This window comes from Panthera leo, chromosome A1 (genome assembly GCF_018350215.1).
Source record: "Panthera leo isolate Ple1 chromosome A1, P.leo_Ple1_pat1.1, whole genome shotgun sequence".
Lineage (NCBI taxonomy): Eukaryota > Metazoa > Chordata > Mammalia > Carnivora > Felidae > Panthera > Panthera leo.
In genome coordinates, this window is record NC_056679.1 from 118175907 (window position 1) to 118183354 (window position 7448).

The 7448-nt window shown below is 48.6% G+C and overlaps 1 pseudogene; it reads right to left on the reverse strand.

Moving 5' to 3' along the window:
* Window positions 1–792: 792 nt before the first annotated feature.
* LOC122230086 lies at window positions 793–2333 on the reverse strand (annotated as a pseudogene).
* Window positions 2334–7448: the final 5115 nt, after the last annotated feature.

Genomic DNA, 7448 nt, shown 5'->3' on the forward strand with positions numbered 1-7448 from the left:
CAGAGAATCCCAAGCAGGTTCTGTGCTCCGTACGGAGCCTGACAATGGGCTTGAAGCCTCAGTCCTGGGATCATGACCTAAGCTGAAATCAAAAGTCAGATGCTAAGCTGACTGAGCCACCCAGGCACTCCCAACTCATTTTCCTTAGATGGATTGGGGTTACAGTCACTGGTGAACCTACCTGCATGAGTAGAGTTACATTTACTGCCCTCTGGGTTATCCCAGGCACTTCTGTGGTGAGTCAAGCATAGGGGAGGGGGCAAACGTGCATCCGAACCTGGAACACGAGAGATGACCCAGACAGAGGCTGTGGATGTCGCAAGCCCCCAAGGCATGGGTGCCGCTGTGACCCTTCCCCTCCATCCTTTGACCTGGTGCCTCTGCCCTCTCCTAGGAGAATTATTATCCAGTGTGTGCCTCTTTCTGTCTGCTGGTAGGAACTCAGCTTCCTAGAGCTTGAAAACTAGCTTAGTCTTCCACCATTGCTGCTTGGGAAATAGGCCTCTCCACTCTTCCCACCCTACCCCGTCCTTCATACCAAATGGAAAAGGACTGGCATCTTGGAGCATCTCTTTGAAGGATTACTAAGGCCTTCCCTGTGAAAGGTCAATTACTAGTTTCCAAATTCAAATAACTTTATGTACCACACAATAACAGGGGTCCTTGAGCATCTCTAAACGTTTTTCGTGCTGGTTGACTTCCAGCTGCAAGGCCTGGTCCTTGAGGCTTCAGGAGGTTAAGTTTACCACCCAAGGTGGCTGGAATTTTCCCTGCCATAGATGAGACTCTACTTCAGAGATGAGAGGCCTTCCCTAAAGGGACCAGTAAAGCCCCTGAAGCAGAAACAGGAGGAGACAAGGGAAGAGGGGGCTGGGGCTGGATCAGAGTGCTTCTGTGGGGAGGGTGAAGAGCCCTCTCCAGGACCAGCATCCCTCCGTGCTCACCTGCTGCCTCCCCCAACCCCCATGGGAGAAGGACTGCCCTAAAACAGCAGTAGGTAGATCTGATGGAAGAGCTTTCTTCTAGTAGTTTCCAGAACCTAAAGAAGAGACCCAGCAAGACCCTCGGATGAACCTTGGAGTACACAGGATGTCAGGGAGGTATAAGCCCTTGGTTAATGAGAAGTCCTGGCCAGTGATCCCAGGTCCTGGAAGGCACCAGTCAGGTTGTTTTGTGACAGATAGGCCCACACCATCACACTGGAGTTGGTCCCACCAGGTCTGTAGTGACCAGCCCAGATCTGCATGTTCTGGCCTCAGCGTTGGAAAGACACAAAGCCCCTGGCCCATCTTGATGTTGGAGAACACTTGGGTGACCTGAAAGCAACCACTGTTGTACCACTGCTGAATGGGATCAGCCATAGCAGAGAATTTACCCACAGCAATCTGGTTGACGTCAGTCAGAGACACAAATCTCCATCTTGCCACTATCGAGCAGTTCCAGCCATTAGCCCTCTTCCTCTGGGCCCAAGACCTGCTTCTTGAGACATGAGCTGAAGGAAGACACGAAGCAGGTCTGCGAGGGGGCTCCGGGGCACCGTTGACCTGTTCATCTCCACCACGCAGCCACCCCACCATGCTGCACCATTGTTTCCGGAGGCCTCTTGGCCACAGGGATTGCCTGTAAGGTTGCATTCGATGTCTCTGCTCTTGATTGCAGAAGCGGCCCAGGAGGCAGGGGCTGGCCTGATGGACGCAGGGCAGGCCGCTGAAGGTGAGGGGCAGCAGAGCGCTGTGGTCCCGGGAAGGTCATTCATCAGGACGTGCCAGCCCCTGTGTACCTGGCAGCTGCACCCCAGCAGTGTGCATGGAGACACATGGCTCAGCACCACCAGGAGCAGCTTGGGTGGCAGTTGACTCAGGTCCAGCACCTCCTCAGGTTCAGGCTCCAGTGCAGTGACCCGGAGACGGTGGCTGGAGGGGGGCAGGAGAGGCACCAGTCCCTGGAGGCCAAGGCGCCCACGGCCTTACACCACGTGCTCCCCCTCACCGGGCTCAGCAGCGACTTAACTCTGAAATTTCTGAACACACTCATCTGCCTATAGGTGTATCATCACTTCCAATCCACCAGCCTCGGAGGCCTCTCTTTTATGCAGTGAATCCAGCCACCTATGCCTGACTCTTTTGTCCCCCTGACCCTCCCGCCTCCCTTTGGACTTGGTTCATCCCTCTGTTACATGTCTACAGCCTGCATCTCACCACTGGCTGCTTCTTCCCTTTGCAATGTCTGAGTGTCTCTGATCCTGCCAAGGGACCATGCCTTGCCCCACAGCCTCGCTAGTTTCCATCCAGCCTTTCTTCTTCTTTGTTACCAGAGCAGTCCATGCGCACCATGTACACTTACTTTTATCCTCTACCCACCCCGGTTGCTGTCTGCCCCTTCCCCCACCGTGTCACACAGGTAAATTCCTGGCCACCCACGACTTACTTCCCCAATGCTGAGTCTCCTTTGGATCCTTCCCTCCCTGGACCTCCTGTTGCATATAGGGCAGGAGAGCCCTCCCTCCAACTTCAGCTCTCCTCTCTTAGCTCCTGAGACTTCATGCTCACTTGCGCCATTTGTTTTTCTCTCCAGCATGAATTTCTCTCCCTCCATTTCTAAATTCATGGCTAGGGCGCCTGGGTGGCTTAGTCGAGTGAGTGTCCGACTTTGGCTCAGACAGCTCGGGTCTTGATCTCACGGTTCGTGGATTCAAACCCCCGTGTCAGGCTCGGTGCTGACGGGTCAGAACCTGGAGCCTGCCTTAGATTCTGCATTTCCCTCTCTCCCTGCCCTTCCCCCACTTGCACTCTCTCTCTCAGGAATAAATAAACATTAAAAAAAAGCCCAAAACTAAAGAATTCATGGCTCCAGGGTTACCTCCTTGACGTACTTTCATTCTGTTTTCTCTTTGGGTGAGGTATTTGACCACCATCTAAATACCAGGCAGCTCAGACCTCTGTCTCCAAGGTTGTGAGCAGGGTGTTGGTTGGAAATGCCTTCAGGGCCAAGCAGGTAAAGGCAGTGATGGAGGCAGAGTGTGACAGGCCAGAGAAGCCCTTATTCTAGCTAAAGAGAAGGGCTGCTTCCGGGCTCCACCGATGGTTGACAAGCAACAGTTCAGGACCAGTGTTGCCAGATTTCCCAATTTTCCCTAAAGAAACCGGAAATATATAATCCTATTTGGAATCTCTCAGTGATTAAATATTGGTTCGAAAATGTCCATAGGGACCAAAGCCCATTTGAGAACCATGTCTGGTGTAAAGGGCTACCTGTTTGGGATAACAGTTTGACTCATATTCCACTGATTGGCTAATACTTTTATTCCGAAGCCTACGGGTACTTCACATTGAATGTGCGCCACACCGTCTTTTCTCCACACCCTCCTCCCTCTTCATGGGCACCTCATCTCAGTTAATGACACTTCCTTCTATCCATTCACCCAAGCTGGAATTATGGAAGAGGGTGTCCTTTTCTTCTGTAACTCCTCCTCCATTTTCAATCAACCACCAGATTCTACCAACATAACTTCCTAAATAAACCATGAATCTGTTCTCACGTCTGCAGTCCTCGCCACCATTATCATAGTTTAGGCTTCTAGCATCTTCTGCCTGGACCAGTAGGCTCCCGAGTGTTTCGAGTGATGATTCATCATAGTTAATTCCCTCTGTGTATAAATTATTATTCTGAGCCAAACGTGTAATCGCGGTCCCTTGACAGTGATTGGTTTTGAAGTGGGCTTGTGATCCAATCTGGGCCAGTGGGATGTGAGGCAAAATTTGCTGGGAAGCTTCTGGAAGTTTTCCTTGTTAAGAAAGAGACCGAAGAAGAAACTGCTCCCTTCTGTCTGTGGGCTTCTCTGTATCCGTACATCACTCTAGGAACTGCTACAGCCGTCTGGCATAGATGAGGAAAGGCAGCCTGCAGGCAGACCCCACCACAGAGCATGGTGCCCTGGAGAGAGGATGGAACCTGGGTCCGTGGTTGCGTTTTTGAGCCACCGAATCAACCACGTCTGCGGCCTGTCATCTCAGAGTTTGCAGCTATGTTGGATAATAAGTCTCTTGATAAATTCCGGCAGTTAGACTCAGAGCTTTGTGTTTAAGGGAGCCAAAGGCATCCTGACTGGTACCCTCGTCTCCCGCCTTGAGGTCTGTGCTCCGTCACCCCACATGACACCTGACTTTCAGGGTGGTCCCTCTAGATGCTAATCTGACCACATTGCCTCCCGCTCATAGCTCCCATCGCCCACAGGATAAAGTCCCAGGACCTTGGCAGAATATACAAAGGCTTCCATGACAGACCTCCTGCCTCTATAGCCGAATCGGCTCTGGCTCCTTAACGTAAACCTTATGCTCACTTTGGTGTGATCTGCTTGCAGTTCCCTGCCTAGGCGATACTGTTTAACTCTTTCATTCTTTGGGCAGATATACACAAGTGTCACCTCTGGGCCAGGAGTAGTTCTAGGCATCCCAGCTACCGCTCCCAAGTCCCGTGCTCTAGCCATCTCCTCTCCCTGGGGTACCTCCCCCCCTATCTTTATCTGACTAATGCTCTCTTTTCATTTCCTGTTCCAGTCCAGTGTTAGCACTTGTGATAGCTTTATATACATAGTTGGCTCTTGAATAACACAAGTTTGAGCATCGGAGGTCCATGTATAAATGTGGATTTTTTTCTTGTAGATACAGAACAGTACTGTAAATGTATTTTCTCTTCCTTGTGATTTTCGTAATAACATTTTGTTTTCTTAATAACATTTCCAGCAAAATTTGTTGTAACAATACAATATATATTACCTGTTAATAGGCAAAATATGTGTAAATTGACTGTTGATGTTATTGGTAAGGCTCTGGTCAACAACAGGCCATTAGTAGTTAAGTTTGAGGGGAGTCAAAAGTTATACATGGATTTTCGAATGCACGGGGTCTGTGGCCCTAACCCTTGCATTGTTCAAGGGTCAACTCTGTGTGCTTTTAACAATTGTTTATCTAATATTCTATTTTGGAAATTAAAAAGATAGAGTAAATTAAAAGAATAGTATAAGAAATGTGTATATATATATACCCAGATTGACCAAATAACATTTTGCAGATTTGTTCTTTTCCCCCCATCCCCCTTAGTACATATATACACACACATACACAGATAGGCCTGTCTTTTTCTGAGCCATTTGAAAGTAACTTTTAGATATCATGACTCCTCTTCACAAATAGTTCAGCATGTATCTCCTAAGTACAAGGACCCCTTAAAAATTTTTTTTTAATGTTTATTTATTTTTTAAGAGACGAAGAGACAGAGTGTGAGTGGGAAAAGGACAGAGAGAGAGAGAGGGAGATACAGAATCCGAAGCAGGTTCCAGGCTCTGAGCTGTCAGCACAGAGCCTGATGTGGGGCTCTAACCCACCAGCCGTGAGATCATGACCTCAGCTGAAGTCGTACGCTTAACCGACTGAGCCACCCACGTGTCCCAAGGACCCTTAAAAAAAAATTTTTATGTTTATTTATTCTTGAGAGAGAGAAAGACAGAGTGCGAGCAGGATAGGGGTAGAGAGAGAGGGAGACACAGAATCCGAAGCAAGCTCCAGGCTCTGACCTGTCAGCACAGAGACCAACGTGGGGCTTGAACCCACGACCACGAGATCATGATCTGAGCAGAAGTTGGAGGCTTAGCCGACTGAGCCACCCAGGTGCTCCAGGACATTTTCTTACATAACCACATTATTACACCCAAGAATTTAATAATAACACAGTAAACTTTTTTGATATTTGGTTCGTAGTCATATATCTGCAGTTTTCCCAAATGTTTGTGGCTTTTTTATCCATCCAGGATCTTCTAGGCTAAGCACTTATCTCTTTCAGGAGGGCTTCCTTGAATGCCTTCAGCCTCCCAATGCTCTGGGAATGTTTTGTGCAGATTGCCATCATGGTATTCACCACTCTTTATGTGTGCCTCCCCATCTTCAGAGTGAGTCCTGTGTCATGCTTATCTTCTCAGTGCCCAGCCCAGTGTGTGGCACATAGCAGATGTTCAGCGTTTGTTGGCTGAATGGGTGATTGAGTAAGTGGCAGAATTGGAGACAAAGCCCATGGCATCATTGCTGGTTTCTTCCTTCCATATGTAACTGCTTTGTGCAGACAGTGATGTTAATAATGTAAGAACAGAGTCCCATCTGCCAAATGGCGAGAAGAGAGGTAATCCAGATAGAAAATGGTGAACAATGGAAAGAGCCAACAATTAATAACATCTAAGGCTGTGCTGATAGAGAAGCATGTCCCTGATTACTGAGAACAGCAGTGGAGAAAGACATCAGCCTTCTATCACTTGTTGCAAAGGCCACATCACATTTGCAGGTTTATCTTCTACAGAAATCAGGCCCCCCCCCCTTTTTTAATGTTTATTTATTTATTTTTGAGAGAGAGAAGGAGAGAGACAGAGCACAGGTGGGGGAGGGGCAGAGAGAGAGGGAGACACAGAATCTGAAGCAGACTCCAGGCTCTGAGCTGTCAGCACAGAGCCTGATGTGGGGGTCGAACTCACGGGCTGTGAGATCATGACCTGAGCCCAAGTTGTATGCTTAGCCGACTAAGTCACCCAGGCACCCCAACCAGGACCCCTTCTAAGTGAAGTTTCTGCAACACCCATGTATACCTGGAGCCATAGTCTCTCCCGGGATGAGTTTGTCAGCCAGCTAGGATGGGTCTGATCTTACCGGGGTAAAGTGTCCCTTAGCTCCGATGCAGCATCTCTTCCCACTGTTTGAACTTTATTTCTGGAATTATCTCAGAAGTTTTCTGAGTGTACAACATCTGATACCATAATTAATATTTATTTCCAGAGACACTAAATATGAACCCAAAGAACATTTCCATTCTGCTGATGACACTCCCTTAATCGAGAATGTGGAAGCAGGGTCAGGATGAGCCAGGTCACTCAGAAGGCTGCTGGCTGTTTGTGGGGAAGTGACCTCTTGCCATCTTCCTTGGAGGATTCCTTTTCTTTCCTAACTGACCACAGTGTTTTTTGCTTGCTTTCTGAAGACTGTTGGGTTCTCTACAAGAGGTCATGAGGAATTTTTAAAAATTCCTCAAAGCCATTAAAACAGGCAGATATAATCTTCCCAGCTATGATAGGGACCGATCTAAAGGCAGTGCAGCCCAACTCCATCCTTCTCCTGCTGGACACAACTCTAGGCACCTACGAAGGACGAGGCATTGCAGATACAAAGATAAATAAGCCCCTGCTCTCCAGGAACTCATCATCTGTTGGGGTAGCAGCCATACAAAGAGTCTCCAAGTTTATGGGGAAGGCAACGAGAGAGATATGCACAGGACACTACAGACCTCAGAGAAAGGGGCACTCATCCAACCCAGGAAGGGTGAGGCAAGGAAGAGCTGAGTGGTGAAAGTGGGCATAGGATAGAGAGGAAATGGTTAGGTCGTTTGGGGGATTCTAGGCTAAAGGGCATGGA